Consider the following 18,950-nt stretch of genomic DNA (forward strand, 5'->3'; position numbering starts at 1 on the left):
GAAAGCAGGACTCTTCCTGTCTTGATCACTGCTGAACCCCAAACAGGTCCAGGCATCTAGCAGCTGCTCCAAAAATTTTGGTTCACTGTAGGAACAATGCTATTTCTTTCTTTCTCACTCTTATTCAGGATTGTGCCAAGAACTCCCCAGGTTGCAATGTAATTCAATAAATGTAAATATTAATTGAGTTTTGTTGTCATGAGGACTTAGGCTTTGAAGGTAACAGACTTGGTTCAGATCCTGGTTCTGCCACTCAATAGCTGTTTGGCTTTGGGAAAATTACTAAACCTCTCTGAGATTACTGGGGAGTAAGAAGACTCAAATCTGGGGTGCCCCTCACCCCAATTTCAAGAGCAGAGTGTGTTTTTCAAATCCATGTTTCATGTGGTCTTTGCTTCTCATCCATCTTTGCTTCTCATCCATCCTCTGTGTCTGCCTTTCTCAAGAAGGCTCAGATCCTCCGCTTTCACACCCTCCCGGCTGGTTGTGCCCCAGCTCCCGCCCTGGAGCCTCTGGAGCTTCTGCATGCCTGGGTGTGCCTGCTCCCCCTGTGCATCACCAGCTTTGCCAGGGAGCTGCTGTATCGTGCACTGCTTGCTGTGCCCAGAGTACCTGGACCCTTCTGGTACATGAAGTACACCCTCATCACCATGTGTGCACGCCCATCCCCTTACCTTATATCCTGCCTCTAAGCCAGGGTTGGGGGTGACTACAGTGTGCATTCAGCTGTGTGAGGTGCTGGGATCAAAGTGAAGTTCCCAACTTTTGAAGTTGCAGGCTTGAGGGGCACACAGTGATTTAAAATCAGGTCACCTGACATAAAGGGGGGACTGATTGATTTAAAGCCAAGGCAGCTGACTTAAAGCCTGTGTCCCTCAGCTGCAGGACGAGACCAGCTTTGGCGGTGCACGGGTTCACTCCAAGCCAACAATGCTGTTCAGGAAGAGCTTCCAGCAGCGCCTTAGTGCAGGGGAACTTGGTCCGTGGTCTTGCCCCTGCCCTCAGAGGGGGGTCACCTGCTCTTCTGGAGAATCGGGGGTGGGGGGGAAAGTGCAGAGTCCCAGCTGGAGTTGCGGCACCCTTGTCTGATGGCAGGAAAAGGGGGGCGGGGCTGTGTGGTGTCCTGGGGCTGGACTCACCAGGTCGACTCAGCCTCTCAGCCTCCTAACCTACCCCCCACACACCCCACAAGAGTTTTCAATAATATGTAATTGCGCCTTAGGTTCTCGGTCTTCAAACTCATACCTAGGCTCCCAGGTCCCTTGATTCAGCCTATTCCTCTGTGCTCTTTCTTCTATTACATACAGTCCGAGAGGGAGGGGCTGGGGGATGGGACTGGAGGGATCCTGGCAGCACTGGCCTCAGCTGACTAAAGAGATCCGGGGCCTGTGCTATCACACATGTGCGAGGACCCTTAAGGCGGAATCGAGGGGGCCAGTTAGAGGCAGTGCTTGCTGCCTCAAGTGAGTATGGATCACCGTCGGGTGGGGAGCACGCTGACCCCTGAGAAGTACTGTTAGGAGGATGTGTTCCTCCCTCGGCTTCAAGGACGTGGGTGGGCTTCAGGGCTCCAGTTCCTCTCCAGGCCTCCAGGTCCGACTGCACCGCAGCGGGCTTGCAGACCTGTCTTCCTGTCCCAGAATTTGCCAGGCTCCAGGAAGAATCCATACTGTAGAGATGGTGCCTGAGCGCTCCAGCATAAGAAGGGCTGTCCCCGGGGAGCCAACAGTGGAGGGAGGAAGGGTGAAGGGAGTGGGGGGGGTGGGGTAGGGTGGGGTGGCTGCCCTGGGAAACGTAGAGAGAGAAATATCGCCCCCCACATCCCTGCCCCTGCAACTGACCCATTGATGCCATAGGATCTCACGGCCTTTTAGTCAGAGATGCCTCTGCTTCTTTACTCCTGTGTTCAAAACTATGCAAAACCAACTCTTCATCCTCTTGCTGCCTTGCCAGGACTTTTAAAGCACTGTTCTTTTGAAGCACTCGTTCCCTAAACTGCAGTTTAGAGCTGTCCCAGCTATTTAAAAGTGTTCTCCTTAAACTGAGACTAAATCCTACTCTTTTGGAAAAACGGCCTTCATTTCATTGGAGATCGTCTTTTCTGCACATTCCTTCCTTCTACTGCCCTCTTAAGAACCCCTGTGCTCAAAGAGCTTGGTGATTTATTTTTTGATTGATGTCCAAAAGAAACCTTCCCCATGCACCCCAAAAAGCTTTCCTGGAACATAGGTGTTTCACAACCATGACAGTGTTTTGCAGTTAGTATACACTGGGTAGACTGCCTAGCAATCCCTCCAAGAGCCAGAGGTGAGCAACACCTTTACTTATTTGATTGGATGCCCTTCAAGTTTAGGAAGGTAACATTCTTATGACCCAGTAGATAAGACAGAGCCCTGGATGACTGTGGCTGTGATTAGATAACTTCTGATGATTTTATTTCCCTTACTGAGCTGCTGCTTCTAGGTTAATTTCATTTCATTACCTGTCCATTTTTAAAGAAAGACTGACAAATCACTGGAATAGGTCAGGAGTCTGAGCTCAGGGTTGGTCAAAGGTACTCACAGGGAGGAAGGTGGATAAAAATAGGTGGGTAAAATAGGAGGGTTGGCAAGTACAGCCAGGACACCCGTGTTCATCGTGCATACTAATAAAGGCCAGAATCTCTTCATTTATCTCCGGTGGGAAGTTCTGATGGTTTCACAGGATCAAATTCAAATCATATTCAAACTAGGGGATTTCCCTGAGCATAAAAGGAAGTATCCATCCCTAGCAGGAGTCGCTGCAGAGGAATAAAGATGTAGATGTAGAGAATGGACTTGAGGACACAGGGAGGGGCAAGGGTAAGCTGGGATGAAGTGAGAGAGTGGCATGGACATATATACACTACCAAAGGTGAAATAGATAGCTATTGGGAAGCAGCTGCATATAGCACAGGGAGATCAGCTCAGTGCTTTGTGACCACCTAGAGGGGTGAGATAGGGAGGGTGGGAGGGAGACACAAGAGGGAGAGGATATGGGAATATATGTATACGAATAGTTGATTCACTTTGTTATACAGCAGAAGCTAACACAAAAAGGTAAAGCAATTATACTCCAAAAAAGATGTTAACAACAACAACAAAAAAAACCCAAAATCTAAGTCAATCAAGCCACCGGAGACAATGTATGTGTTTACATTTCAAGAAATCCACAAGAGAATCCTTTATTCTGTAGGCAATGAATGGTCCATTCGAAAAGAAAAAAAACTTTCTAAAATGTTGTTTTTCCATTTATTGTTCAGAACGTCCTTTTTATACCTCTGCATTTCTTACTATTCAAAGCCAAGTCATGTGAGTTACAGGGAAGCAGCTGATTGATTTAAAGTTGGGTCATGTGATTTAAAAACCAGTGGCAGTTGATTGATTTAAATCCCGGTCATATGACATGAGAAGGGGGTGCTAGAAACTGCTTTTTCATCTCTGGCTCAGAATATCATATTTACCTACCTTGGTTTTTCTTATGATCTAGAAAACTTGAGCTGTCTCTCCTTGGAATCATCAGGAGAAAAATACAGCATTTCAGGTTCATTCTTGAAACCAACTTCTCACGGTTAAGGTGTATTGGCTAAAAGATCTTCCTTCTTCAAGAGATTCCAAACCTCTATAAGACACTTCATTGTAATTGGAGAAAAAAGAAGAATTAATTCAGGCCAGCAGCTGCAGGTGGCCAAGGCAGCCCCCAGGATTAGGGAAGGAGGGGGAGGAAGGGCTGAGAGTTGGCTTTAGAGCAGACAACCCCCAGAGGGCACTGAAGCACAGGCAGAGCCCACCTGCCACTCCCAGTTTGGCACTCCAGGGTCAGATTTGGGTTTGGAGATGGGATTGCTGTAACCCCAAGGAGGTGAGCAGAGAGGAGGAGTTGATTACCGGTCTCCTCTGACTCTCTGACCCAAATTGCCTGGCTTCACAGGGGGGAAAGAGTTTTGCTTTCAGCAACTGATGGGCACTTCCAGGCTGGTCGGGTCGCCCAGTGACCCGACAGCCTGACAGGCTGACTGCAGTGTGACCGCCCTTTGTTTCTCCAGAATCTGTACATCAGGAGGTTCATGGGTGCGGGAGCCCATTCACCGCCCCTCCCCCCAAGGGGGATGGCACCTTCCCTGGCTGTACCCTATGATCACCAGGTACTTGAAATGAATGCAAGTTTTTTGACTTCAAGGAAACGCTCACATAACCGCTTCTTCCTCATAATGTGTGAGATTTACTATAATGGAAGGACATTATAAAGAACAAGTAGAAAACTCACCTGTTGGTCTCCATGTAGGAGTTTATTTTGCATGAATCCCTCGTACATGAGTAGATAACAGAGGTTTATTTTTGTTCCCGTGTGTGTAGTTGTGTCAGAGGATGTAGGTATGGTGATTTGAAGCCGTCAAAGAAATATTCTCAGAACTCTCAAGACTTCTCTTGATTGGAACCGAAAGAGACCTGGAAAAGGAGGAAAAGAAAAGGAGGAGGGAGAACGAATGACTGTTTCTCAGTAAATTCACCTTCCTGGTTGATTGTTCTGTCTTCTCATTTCTTTTAACTTCTATATATGTCTAATGGAATAATGTAGAAAGGCTGATTTTTATGCTTTAAAAGATTTTACATCACAAAGAAACTAGAAGTGGCTAACAGAACTTATTCAAATCAATTTTACCTAGAGACTTTGATATTAAATTTGTATACTAAAATGGGTTTATCCAAATTTTCTCTTTCTTTTTGAGTGAATATTTGTAACATATTTTTGTAGATAATAATTTATCCTAGATATACAAAATTGTGAGAATGGGTACCATTTTTTTACCACTTAAATAGTTTCTATTAAATAAATAGATTTGTACACTTTAAATGCCAATGTTGTGTCTTCCGTTTTGTTTTTCAATTCCTTGATTTCCAAAACTTGTGTTTATTTAATTGATTTCTATCTAATAATCTGTCTCCCCTTTATTGTTTCTTACTTTATATTTTATTGATCTATAGTTAATTTACATTATTATATTAGTTTCAGAGGTACAACAGTGATTCATAAACGTTTAGGTTCTTCTCCATTTATAGATATTATAAAAGATTGGCTATATTCCCCATGCTATACAGTACACCACTGTAGATTATTGGTTTTATACATAGTGGATTGTACCTCAAAATCTCCTACCACTATTTTGCTCCTCCACCCTATCTCTCCCTGCTGGTAACCACTAGTCTGTTCTTTAATCTGTGAGTCTGTTTTTTTGTTGTTGTTGTTTGTGTTGTATTCAAATTTTTAGATGCCACGTGTAAGTGATAACATACCATGCTTGTTTTCTCATAACATACCATGCTTTTTTTCTCATAACATACCATGCTTGTTTTCTCTGCGGCTTATTTTACTAAGCATAATACCCTCCAAGTCCATCCATGTTCTTGCAAATGGCAAAATTTCATTTTTTGCCTGTCATCATAAAAAATCTTTTTTATCCACTAAGCTATTGATGAACACTTAGTTTGACTCTATATCTTGACTATGGCAAATAACACTGTTATGAACATTGGGGTGCAGTTATTTTTTTGAAATAGTGTTTTTGTTTTCTTCTGATATACCCAACAGTGAAATTGCTGGATATTATGGTAGTTCTATTTTTAGTTTTTTGTGGAACCTCCATTCTGCCTTCCACAGTAGCTGCACTACTTCACATTCACATCAGGAGTGTACAAGAGTTTCCCTTTCTCCACATCCTCAGTAACCTTTGTTATTTGTGATCTTTTTGATGACAGCCTTTCTGACAAGACTGAGGTGATATATCTCGTAGTTTTGATTTGCATTTTACTGCCGATTAGCTATGTTTAGCATCTTTGTGAGTTCTGGCTGTCTGTATTTTTTCCTTGGAAAAATGTCTATTTAGGTCTTCTCAGTTTTTTAAAAAAGATTTTGCGTGTTTTTTTGATATTGAGTTGTATGTGCTGTTTCTGTAGTTTAGATATGAACCCTTGCTTGGTCATCTTTTTGGTGTTAACCTCTTATCATGTGCAAATATTTTGTCTCCTTCAGCAGGTTGTCTTTTCATTTTGTCTTTGGTTTCCTTTGCTGTGCAAAATCTTTTAAGTTTAGTGAAGTCCCATTTGTTTATTTTTGCTTTTGTTTCATTTGCCTTACTAGACTGAACCTATAACTGTTGCTATCATTTATGTTGAAGAATGTTGTATCCTTTCCTCTAGGGGTTTTATGGTTTCGGGTCCTACATTTAGGTGTTTATTCAGTTTTGCATTCATTTTATATATGCTGTGCTAAAATAATCTAATTTTATTCTTTTCCATCTAGCTGTCCAGTTTTCCCAGTACCACTTATTGAGGAGACAGTTTTTTCTCCATATTGCCGGCTTTGTCATAAATCAATTAAATATAAGTGTGTGGGCTTATTTCTGGGATCTCTGTTCTCTTCCAGTGATCTTTGTGTCTGTTTTTGCTCTGGTACGATTCTCTCTGATTACTGTCACTTTGCAGTATAGTCTGAAGTCAAGGTGCGTGATGCCTCCAGCTCTGTTCTTTCTCAAGATTGTTTGGCTATTTGGGGTCTTTGTGTTTCTATACAAATTTTAAAATTACTTTTTCAAGTTCTGTGCAAATGCTTTGGTATTCTGATAGGGATTGCATTAAATCTGTAGACTGTCTTTGGTAGTATGGTTATTTTAAGAGTATTAATTCTTCCAGTCTATGCACATGCTATGTTTTCCATCTTTTTGTGTTGTCTTCAACTTCTTTCACCAATGGCTGATAGATTTCTGAGCACATGTCTTTTACCTGCTTAGGTGTGTTTATTCCTAGGTATCTTATTCTTTTTGATGTGATTGCATATGGTATACTTTTCTTAATTTTTCTTTCTGACAGCTTTGGGTTTTTTTTTCTTCTTTTTCTAATTCCTTCAGGTGTAATGTTAGGTTGTTTATTCGATATTTTTCTTGTTTCCTAAGAATAAGCTTGTGTCACTATAACTTCCCCCGTGATCTGCATTGGCCATGTCCCATAGATTTTGGATCATTGTGTGTTCATTTTCATTTGTCTTGGGTATTTTTAGCATCCCTCTTTAATTTCTTCAGTGTTCCTTTCTTCCCCTTTTATTCCCTTCATCTGTGACGTGAGGACTATCTTTAATATTATGTTTGGATTTCTTTCAGTTTTGTGTATTTGTGTGTGTGTGTGTGTGTGTGTGTGTGTGTGTGTGTGATTATTTAAGTTGCTGAGCTCTTAATTTCACATGGACACTGCCAACCCTGCATTGTACTCTCCTCCCCCACAGTTACTGAATTTGACCTTATATTTTACATCTACTTGTTTGTGTGTGCCTTAACTTCTTATTGTGAATATAGATGATTTTATTACCGTTTTCTTTCATCCTTCCTATTAGCTGGGTACATGGTTGATTTACTACCTTTGTTGAATATTTGCCTTAACCAATGAGCTTTTTCCTTTCCTAATTTTTATGTTTCAGTCGTGGCCTTTTCTTTTTCACTTAGAAAAGCCCCTTTAAGATTTCTCATAAAGCTGGTTTGGCGATGCTGAGCTCTTTTAGTTTTGCTTCTCTGTAAAACTTTAGATATCACCATCAAATCTGAAGGAGAGCCTCGCTGGGTAGAGTATTTTTGGTTATCGGCTTTTCCCTTTCATGACTTTAAATATACCATGCCACTCCCTTCTGGCATGCAGAGGTTATCCTGAAAAGTCAGCTGTTAACTTTATGCAAGTTCCCATGTTTCTATCTTGTTGCTTTTCCTTTGCTCCTTTTAATAGTGTCTTTTTATCTTTATTTTTTTTTGCCATTTTAATTACAGTGAGTCTTGGTGTGGTCCTCTTTGGGTTGATCCTGTTTTGGCCTTACTGTGTTTACTGGACTTGGATGTCTGTTTTCTTTCCCAGGTTAAGGAACTTTTCAGCTCGTATGTCTTCAGGTATGTTCTACACTGCTTTCTCTTCCCTTTTTGCTTCTGGGACCAGTATAATGCAAATATTAGTACACTTGATGTTGTTTCACAAGTCTGTTCAACTTTCCTCATGTCATTTTAATCTATTGTTTTACCGTTCATCTTCAGTGATTGCCAGTACTCTGTCCTTCAGTTTTCTGATTCATTCCTCTGTATCATTTAGTCTACAGTAGTTTCCTTTTAGTTTATTTTTCATTTCAGTTATTGCATTCCTCATCTCTGTTTTGTTGTTCTTTAATGGTCTAACTCTTTTAAAAAAAAAAACTTCTAACTTCTTGCTCTGGTCGTCCATTCTTCTCCTGAGTTCTTTGATCATCTTTACCGTCATTACCTTGAACTCTTTCCTGAGTAGATTGGCTATCTCCACTTCACTTAGATCTTCTTCTGAGTTCTTATCTTGTTCCTTCATTTGGATCGTGTTTCTGTGTCACCTCATTTTTCTTAACTTGCTGTTTTTATTGCTATGTATGTAGTAGGTTCGTTACATTTCCTGACCTTGGAGAAGTGGCCTTTTGTAGGAGAGGTCCTATGTGTCCCAGCAACCCAGTGTCCCCTGGTCACTAGAACTATATGTTCTAGGTGTACCCCCTATGTGGGCTGCTTGGGCTCTTCTGTTGTGGTGGGCTGACTACTGTGGGTGGTCTGGTAGGCTTGGCTGCCCCCAGACTGCTTGTTTGCCAGGCTCTGCCTTGTATGGAGGCTGTCTGTGCTGCTTGGTGAGACTAAATCATAAGGCAGCTGGCTGCACAACTCTGGGGGACACCAAATCTAGTGCTGGTTCACTTATGGGTAGAACTGCAGTCCAGGTGATAATCAGGGCTAGTGCCCAGTCACTGGTCCTGGGGCTATGCTGGCTACTGGGAGGAAGAGACAGGTCCTGAGTTCTGGCTGCAGGGCCCAGGAGTCGCAGAGTTGGTGTTGGATCACTGTTCCTGACACAGCTATCTGCAGGGTCTGGGGTATCCCTAATCTTGTGTTGGCATTCTGATGGGCAGGGTCAGGACCCAGCTGAGTCCATGGCTGCTTCTGGCCTGTAAGTGAGTGTTCTGGTCACACAGGCTGCTGGGCTGTGGTATTCCTGGAGCTGGTGTGTGCCTGTTGGTGTATGAGGCTGATCCCAATGCTAGAGCAGGTTTGCTGTTGGGTAGGTCCAAGCTCCATCCAGTCCCTGTGCAGTTATCACCTGCCAATGGTGAGGCTGACTCCAAGGCCAGAGTAGGCTCACTTGTCAGAGGGACCAGGGACTCTGGGGCTGGTGCCTGTCCACTGAGGTGTGGAGGCTGGTCCTGGGGCTTTTGGTGGCTGGGCCCATGTCCAGGGGCAGCTGTGCATTGAGAGGGTCTGAAGGCAGCCTGTTTGCCAGTGGGTGGGGCTATGCCCCTGCTCAGTTAGTTGCTTGGCCTGCAGCATCCTAGTACTTGTGTCTCTAGTCTGGTGGAAATGGGTAGGGCTAGGTCCTGAGGCTAAAAAGATAGACGGAGGATTCTCAAATTATGCTTGCTGGTACCAGTGTCCACGAGGTAGAAGGAACTCCCCCGAATGGCTGCTGCCAGTGTCTCTGTCCTTGAGGCTGTGCTGTAGTTGCCTCTTGCCTCTCTGGGAGACTCTCCAAGATCAGGAGGTAGGTGTGACCCGGGATCCTTTCAAATGACTGCTTCTGTTCTGATTCTCGGATCATGTGGGATTTTGTGAGCATCTTTTAAGAGTGGAATCTCTATTTCCCACAACCCTCTGGCTCTCTTGAAAATAAGCACTACTGGTCTTCAAAGCCCAACTTTCTAGGAACTCTTCTTTCCAGAACAGGATCCCTGGGCTTGGGAGCCTGATGTTGGCTTCATACCCCTTGCTACCTGGGAGCACCTCTGAAATTGTAATTATTCTCACATTTGTGGGCCACCCACCTGGTGGTATGGGTCTTGACTCTATTGAGATTTTGCCCTTCTTTTCTGTCTTGTCGAGGTGCCTTCCTTATATCTTTAGCTGTAAAACATCTTTTACGGTAGGTCCCGGACTTTTTTATCAATTGCTGTTCTGTAAACTGTTGTGACTTTGGTGTGCCCATGAGAGGCATCAAGCTCCGGGTCTTTGAATGCTACCATCTTGGACAATCTGTCCACTTCATTCTTAAATCATATTATTTAAGCTTTCTTAGTATCTTATTTGATTAGCGACAGTTTGAAATTTATTATCACTCATGTTTACTTCGCCTGTTTAAAGAAATTGAATAGTGCATTCATTCAGTTTGAAATGAAGGTAGTGACCTGTGAATTTCCATACCTCAAAAATCAAGGATAGGACAAAAGCCTTTTCGACCTGTGTTACCCTCAAACTCTGCACCCCACCCAGCCTGGCAATTAACCTCTTACACCCATGCTCACACCTTCTGTTTTCGGACCGTTAACCATCATTGCATCTTTATGTGTGTTGACCAAGTGAACTCTAGTCTTTCCAGTTTTTGAGTTTTGTTTTTTGGTTTAGGGAACAGTCCTACTATGAATGTACATTTACTGGTCTGCTGAAGTTCATATATGAACCTGTCAAGCACATTACCAGAATTGGAATTGCTTGTATATACACTTTGATAAATTTTAGAGACAATGGTAGAACAGAAGTAAATTGTATTTCAAATCCCACAGTATTTTCACACCATGAAAACCATTCCCTGTTTAATATATTTGAGTGTAGTTTATCTTTATGCCCATAGTATATTTCCCAGAGATGGGTAAGTGTTATGTTTCTTGCTAGCACATTTAGCGTATTGTTCAAAGTCAGGCGTTTAGTGGTTTTAGCATGATCCTATTTCCATGAACTCGCAAATACAAGATCTTCTCTCACACTGTCTTTTACTCCCTGCTGTTTTATATTGCCCTCCTAATTCTCAGTCCTGGTCTTTCTTTATGTTCTTCATCAACCTGGATAGGTTACACTATTTTCTCCCTTATTCAAGACCAATAGAATAGAATAGAACACCCAGAAATAAACCCTGATATATGGCCAAATGATTTTTGACAAGTTGCCAAGACTTTTCAAAGTAGAAAGGATAGTATTTTCAACAAATGGTGCTGAGAAGTCATGTTGTCAACATGCAAAGTAGGAAGATGGACCCTTACCTAACATCATATGCAAAAATTAATGAAAACGTATCAAGAAACTAAATATAAGACCTAACAAAATAAAAAGTCTTAGAAGAAGACACAGGACAAGGGCTTCATGACATTGGATTGGCAGTGTTTTCCTCAATATGAAACGAAGGAACAACAAAGGTACAGCTAACAAAAAAATTAACAATTTGCAGTACATAATTAAAAAAAATGTGTATCAAAGAAATGTAAACAGAATAAAATGGCAACCCACAAGATGGGAGAAAATATTTGAAAGCCATGTATCTGACAAGAGATGTCTATTCAGAATACACAGAGAACTCCTACACCTCAACAAAAAGCAAACACCCTGATTCAAAAATGGATAAAAGACTTGAATAGATGGTTCTTCAAAAAGATGTACAAATGACTAAGCACTTGAATAGATGCTCCATATCACTAAATGCATGTTTATATATTTGTGTGCATGCATACACACACAAGCACACACACGCATACACAAGCAGAAAACAAGTATTGGTGAGGATGTGAGGGAGTTGGAACCATTGTGCTATGTCAGTGGGAATGTAGAATGATACAGCTGCTTTGCAAAAGAGTATGGCAATTTTTCAGATATTGAAAAATAGAATTACTACATGATCCAGGAATTTTCCTATGAGGTATACCCAAAGGAATTGAAATCAGGGTCTTAAAGAAATATTTGTACTCCAGTGTTTAGAGCAGTAATAATCAGAGTAGCTAAAATATGAAAGCAACCTAAGTGTTCATCCACTACTTCCTGGATAAGCAAAGTGTGGTATACCCATATAATACAACATTATTCAGCCTTAAGAAGGAAAAGATCTAGGAATACGCTACAACATGGATGAATCTTGAGGAAATTGAGCTACCAAAAATGCCATTTTTGTGACTTTTAGTGAGTCATAACAATACAACTACTTATTTCAATTATATGGGGTACTTAGTGTAGTCAAAACCATAGAAATTGGGAGGGTAATGATGCTTTTCAGGTGGTTATGGAACAAAAAGGAAAGTTATGTTTAAAGGATACAGAGTTACAGTTTTAAAATGTAGAAAAGAATTAGAAAGATAAATGGTGATGTTGATCGCCCAATAATATGAATGTATTTAATATCACTGAACGGTGCACTTTATAATAATTAACATGTTATATTTTATGTTATTTGATTTTACCAACATACACAATTGGGAAAGAATGTAATATCAGGAAAGGGAGTGGACCTGGGATAGAGCAGAGAGTAATCAGAAGGTTGAGACACTGCATATGTTGAAGAAGAAGAACTGAGAGTCTTCATTGGCCAGAAGAGTCTTTATTAAAAAAAATTACTCTGAGGGTGTATTAAATAGATATCTATGGGTGCACTGCTATCTCCCATGGGTTATCTTAAAGAGTCTTTAATAAAGTCCATAAGGCTTGCTGAGGCTTTTTAAAAAACTGGATTCCCTAGGAGATAATTAGAGGGTGGTACTTAAGTCTATGTCTAGGTTGACAGATTTTGCAGGGAAGACGAACCTGAGAACAGTGGAGGTCTTAAGAGTGTAAGTACACGGAAATTAGAAAAAAAATAATAAAGGGAATTAGGAAAACTGTGGACTTCGAAGGTCATGTATTATTACTGAGTCAGACCTGAGGTTTCTAAGGAGTTATATACACAGTTGCTATTTGGATTACTTGTTGATAAAGATAAGTGGAACAAATAGAATCTTTCCCAAGTGTAGGTAAGATATAATGAGAGGATGGAGGTGGAAAGTAGGGAGGCCCAGAGAGAAGTGGGAAGGTCATATTGGGCCAAGATGGTGGTAATATCCAGCAGAACAGATGGTAGGACAGACTATGGGTTCATCTTTTTCATTTCGGCTCCCCCCCCATCCTTAATAATTCTTTGGGAATATTTCATGGCTCTGTGATGCAGGTACAGAATTCGAGTGAGGAGACTACACCCTCAGTGTCCAGCTGTCTGAGTCCTCAGTGTGCTTCAAATGATGGAGAACTATTGCTTCTTTATGAGAAGAGTTAGTACCTCGTAGCTAAGCTTAAGCTGGAGCTTATGCAATATCGATTCCATTTTATATATACTGTTGGCATGGAGGTTCCTCCTCCTCTTTTCTTGACCATTATGAAATGAATCTATATTTCTTAATATTTGGATATATCAGATAAATACATTAAGTAAAGGAATCTTATATATTGCTCCCTGCATAGTTTGCTCTTTCTTGTTTCTCTTTTATCTTTACTAAATTAGCACAGGGAGAGACCTTGAAATGTTCTAATCAGGAGAGATTAGAACATCATATTTCTAGAGAGGTTGGTTGGACAGAGCAGGGGTCCCAGTGAGAATCCAAGCTTCTGTTTCTACTTGGAAGTGTACCTGTGTAGAATAGAGGGCTCCAGGAAATATCCTAGAATATTCCAATGTCCCTGCGGGAGATCATTAAGAGAGGCAGGATCTGGTACCAGATCAGTGTACTATGACATGTTTGTCAGTCATCTGATGTGAGATTCTCAGAGCCAATCCCTTATGGTAGGGCTGAGTGCAGAGTGATGAAGAACCTGTGAAAGCCTTTGATTGCATGTTAAAGATGAAGCTCTGATTTCGGGGAGAATTTTCTTACCTGACTGAATGCCACCCTTCTGTGGGGATGAGATTCTGTGCTTTTCCTCTGTTGATGACCACTGACTGAAAATCATTAGAGGATCATGTCTAGCAAGCATTCCTTATTTAATTTCTTAAAGAAGATAACATAGAAAATATTTTTATCCACTTTCAAATTGAGGATCATGGGGAATGTCATCAGTGAAAATGTCAGAGTAGGGAGCTCTGGCTTGTGTCCATCCCCAGAAACACTGACATACGTGGTAAAACCTGTCAAAATGATCTTATCCACACATGTAAGTTTTCTTATCTTTTCACCCCGTAGATTTATCTTTCATTGAAACTTTACTGACTACAGGATGTGGAGAATAAACAAGGAAGTAGAGACTGTATTTCCTGATGAGAGAATCACGAAGTCACATTAGCTGTTCTGAGCTACGTCTTACTCACCGTGACTCTAATTAAAACAAACAAACAAAATACTTTTTTTTGTAAGTCAGTTCTGACATTTCCTCGTTAAAGACAAGGTAACAGATATAGACTTAGATCTACCAGAATTGAGCAAATTTTTGATTATACCTGTGTTGAATATATGAGCATGACCTGCTGCAAATCTTCATTATACTTATTGCCACAACTGACAAATTCCCTTTTTCCACTCCTGATATGTTGCATGTAAAGAATGCATAGGTCACTAATCCCAGCTGGTCACAGGTAAAGTCTGCCACATGGATTACTGCATGTTTTCCTGCTGGAAGAGCACACATTCTCGAGTATCATGCCTGCCGAGTATCTGGGCTCTTCTTTTTTTCTGGATAAAGGTTAGATAATCACCTAATTTTATGAGAAATATATAAAATGTATTTGCATATTCTTCAGGTTTTTATTTATCCATTCTCTTTCAAGTCCTAAGTGCAAATATTAAAGTGATTTCCAAGAGGGTGGTAAATAAGACAGCTATATTTATGCTCCAAAATTAGCAATAAATCATAGTACAATTGTAAATGCATTAATGTGTGATTAATATGTAGATACTTATGTAAATGCAAGTTTAGTAATGCTTTGTGGAGAGCTTCAGAATCTAGGTATTAAAAAAAAGGAGTTCTTGAAACTCTGAGGGAATTATAGAGAAGTCTTTGTGTCTATAAATATCACTCTGAAATAATGCATTTTCTCAGAAGTAAACTAGGCATAAAACTGTAGGAAAAAACTTCATGAAATGAAAGAGCATGTGAGATGGCCATACAAGAAAAAGAATATTCTCAGAGAATAATGAACAGTGTGGAGTTCAGCAGAAAGGTAATAAAGATTCAGAGAGTAAAACTTCGGAGAGCCTAATTATGAGTTCCTCATATTTCATCTTTGGAGAGACGGTAGTCATTGGAAATATGATGTTATAAGATGACGTTAACATACTTAAATACTTTCGTTTAGAAATGACCACTTAGAACCAGAATAAATGAAAGAGAACACAAAATTATGTTTTTGTTGATTTTTAAAGACCTCAGGTGAGTGCTGATAATTTAAAAATACATGATGTCTTTCACTGCAAAGTAAAGGAGCTGTTACAGTGGAGGATTACTGGACTGAATGTCAATATTACGACACAGTATGAGTGTGTTTCGTGTTTGGTAATTGCAATCATTGTTGCTTTTGTTGTGGTCATCCATTTACAATGCTTGGTGTCAGTTGATTTATCTCTTGTAAAAATAAAATACAGTGTGTGTGTGTGAAAAAAAACCTACATGATTTCTTGACTAAAGTTGTATGGAATTTGAGATCTGGAAAAAAAGCATCTCTTTTCTGTAATGCTAGGATGCTAATTGGACATTTTTGCAAGAAAGAGATTTCAGGATGCAAATCTCGTGTCTCTAAGGTGGGAAGTCAGTTCATGGCGGAACATTCTATTAAACTTGTGTGAGTGGAGAAATATTTCTTTGGAAGGAAGAGGTCACGAATCCCTTTTTAATAGTTATTGTTTTATAGTATACCGAATGAGCAAAATGGCTATTTCTGAACGTTAGAAACAAATAATATAGTTTTTCTGCATTTATAATATGAAGCTGATGTAATATATCAAAAATTATTTTGCAAAGCAATGTAATCAATTTGACATAATTCACATATATTGAACCTGTGGTACACACACACACAATAAAACTTACATTCAGAAAATTTTTTGCAGTTAAGAAATATTTTCAAGTGTAGTTGATTTACAATGTTGTGGGTTTTTAAAATACATGTTTATTGGAGTATAATTGCTTTATAATACTGTATTAATTTCTGCTTTACAACAAAGTGAATCATCTATATGTATACATATATTCCCCACATCCCTCCCTCTTGAGCCTCCCTCTCACACTCCCTATCCCACCCCTCTGGGGGACATAAAGCACCGAGCTGATCTCCCTGTGCTATGAGGCAGCTTACCACTAGCTATTTTACATTTGGTAGTGTATATATGTCAGTGCTACTCTCTCACTACGTCCCTGTCTCCCCTTCCCCCTGTGTCCTTAAGTCCGTTCTCTACATCTGTGTCTTTATTCCTGCCCTGTCACTAGGTTCGTCAGTACCATTTTTCTAGATTCCATATATATGTGTTAGCATACGGTATTTGTTTTTCTCTTTCTGACTTACTTCACTCTGTATGACAGACTCTAGGTCCAACCACCGCACTACAAATAACTCAATTTTGTTCCTTTTTATGGCTGAGTAATACTCCATTGTATAGATGTGCCACATCTTCTTTATATATTCATCTGTCGATGGACATTTAGGTTGCTTCTATGTCCTGGCTATTGTAAATAGTGCTACAGTGAACATTGTGGTACATGTATCTTTTTGAATTATGGTTTTCTCCAGGTATATGTCCAGTAGTGGGATTGCTGTGTCATATGGTAGTTGTGTTTTTAGCTTTTAAGGAATCTCCATACTGTTCTCCATAGTGGCTGTATCAGTTTACATTCCCACCAACAGTTCAGGAGGGTTCCCTTTTCTCCACACCCTCTGCAGCCTTTATACATTGTTGTATTAATTTCTGCTGTGCAGCAAAGTGATTCAGTTTTATATATATATATAGATATATAGATATATATCTATCTCTCTCTATATATCTATATCTATATATATGTATATCTATATATCTATATATATTCTTTTCCATTATGTTTTATCACAGGATATTGAATATAGTTTCCTGTGCTATACAGTAGGTCTTTGTGGGTTGTCCATCCTATGTAGAATAGTTTGCTTCTGCTATTCCAAAGCTCCCAATCTTTCCTTCACTCTCTCCTTGGCAACCACAACTGTGTTTTCTATATCTGTGTGTTTGTTTCTGTTTCACTGACATGTTCATTTGTGTCCTGTTTTCGATTCCACATATAAGTGATATTATATGGTATTTGCCCTACTCTCTCTGACTTACTTCACTTAGTATCATTATCTCTAGGTCTATCCATGTTGCTTCAAATGGCATTATTTCATTCTTTTTTATGTCTGAGTAATATCTATTGTATACGTATATCACACCTTCTTTATACATTCATTTTTCAATGAACATTTAGGTTGTTTCCATGTCTTGGCTATTATAAATAGTGCTGCTATGAACATAGGGTTTCATGTATCTTTTTGAATTATAGTTTTGTCTAGATATATGTCCACAAGTGGGATTGCTAGATCATATGGCAACTCTCTTTATAGTTTTTTTGAGGAACATCCATACTGTTTTCCATAGTGGCTGCACCAACTTACATGGCCACCGACAGTGTAGAAGGGTTCCCTCTTCTCCATATCCCCTCCAGCATTTGTTAATTGTAGATTTTTTTTAATGATGGCCATTCTGATCAGTGTGAAGTGATACCTCATTGTAATTTGGATTTGCATTTCTCTAATAATTAGTGATGATGAGCATCTTTTCATGTGCCTATTGGCTATCTGTATGTCTTCTTTGGAGAAATGTTTATTTAGATCTTCTACCCATTTTTCCATTGAGTTATTTGTTATTTTGTTATTGAGTTGTATCAGCTGTTTGTATAGTTTGGAAATTAAGCCCTTGTCAGTCTCATCATTTGCTAATATTTTCTCCCAGTCCATAGGTTGTATTTTCATTTTGATTATGGTTTCCTTTGCTGTGCAAAAGCTTATAAGTTTGATTAGTTCCTGTTTCTTTTTTGCTTTTACAGTAAGTCCCCTACATATGAACAAGTTCTGTTCCAAGAGTGCATTTGTAAGTCCAATTTGTTTGTAAGTCCAACAAAGTTCGCCTAGGTACACAACTTACACAGTCGGCTATATGGTATGGTACCGTAATAGGTTTATAATACTTTTCATGCAAACAATACATTAAAAACAAGCACAAAAACAAAGAAAACATTTTTAATCTTACAGTACAGTAACTTGAAAAGTACAGTAATACAGTACAACAGCTGGCATACTCGGGCTGGCATCGAGGGAATAGGCGAGAAGAGTTACTGATTGGAGGAGGGAGAGGAGGTGGGAGACGGTAGAGGTGAAGGATTATCAGTAGTAGGAGACAGAGGGCAAGCTGCAATTTCACTCATACCTGACGTTGATGGCAAATGTTCTGGTTCCTTGTTGGATTTAATTCTATCTACCCTCTTGAAAGAATGATCCATTGATGTCTGGGTAGTAGCTCTTTTTTTTTCTCATCATAGATGACAAGGTAGCACTGGATTGCATTCTGAATGGCTGCTGCCACCTTTGGGTCCCATTCTAGGTTCGGGTCCTGTGCCTCAAAAACTAACATTGTTTCCTCAAATAACGAAGATTCCCTTGCCATTTTCTGTGTCGTGAATCTCTTCAGTTCTTCAGTTACTTCTTCTTTCTCCTGTCCCTCTTCATCCTTTCTCTGGGCCTCCAATTCCATCAGTAAGCTCCTCATGTTGCACAGCAAGGAGTTCAATGAAATCATCCTCTTGCAGATCTAGCTCCAGCTTCTCACTGAGGGTCACTGCGTTGCTGAAGACCTCTTTGGACTTCTGATCTACCTTCTCAAATCTACAAAAATCATGAACAAACTGGGCAAAAGTTCTTCCAAACCCTATTCATGGTGACCGCCATACCCTCACACCATGCAAAGTCAATGTTTTTTATGGTCTTGTAGATGTTATAGTCTTTCCAAAGTTGTCCCTAGGTTGTTCCTGATTTGTTACTTACCTTTACTGCCTGACAAAAAGTGTGACATAAATAATATTTCTTGAAAGTCGTTATAACTCCCTGGTCCATAGGTTGGATGAGCAA

Source organism: Balaenoptera acutorostrata, chromosome 1, assembly GCF_949987535.1.
Source record: "Balaenoptera acutorostrata chromosome 1, mBalAcu1.1, whole genome shotgun sequence".
Classification (NCBI taxonomy): Eukaryota; Metazoa; Chordata; class Mammalia; order Artiodactyla; family Balaenopteridae; genus Balaenoptera; species Balaenoptera acutorostrata.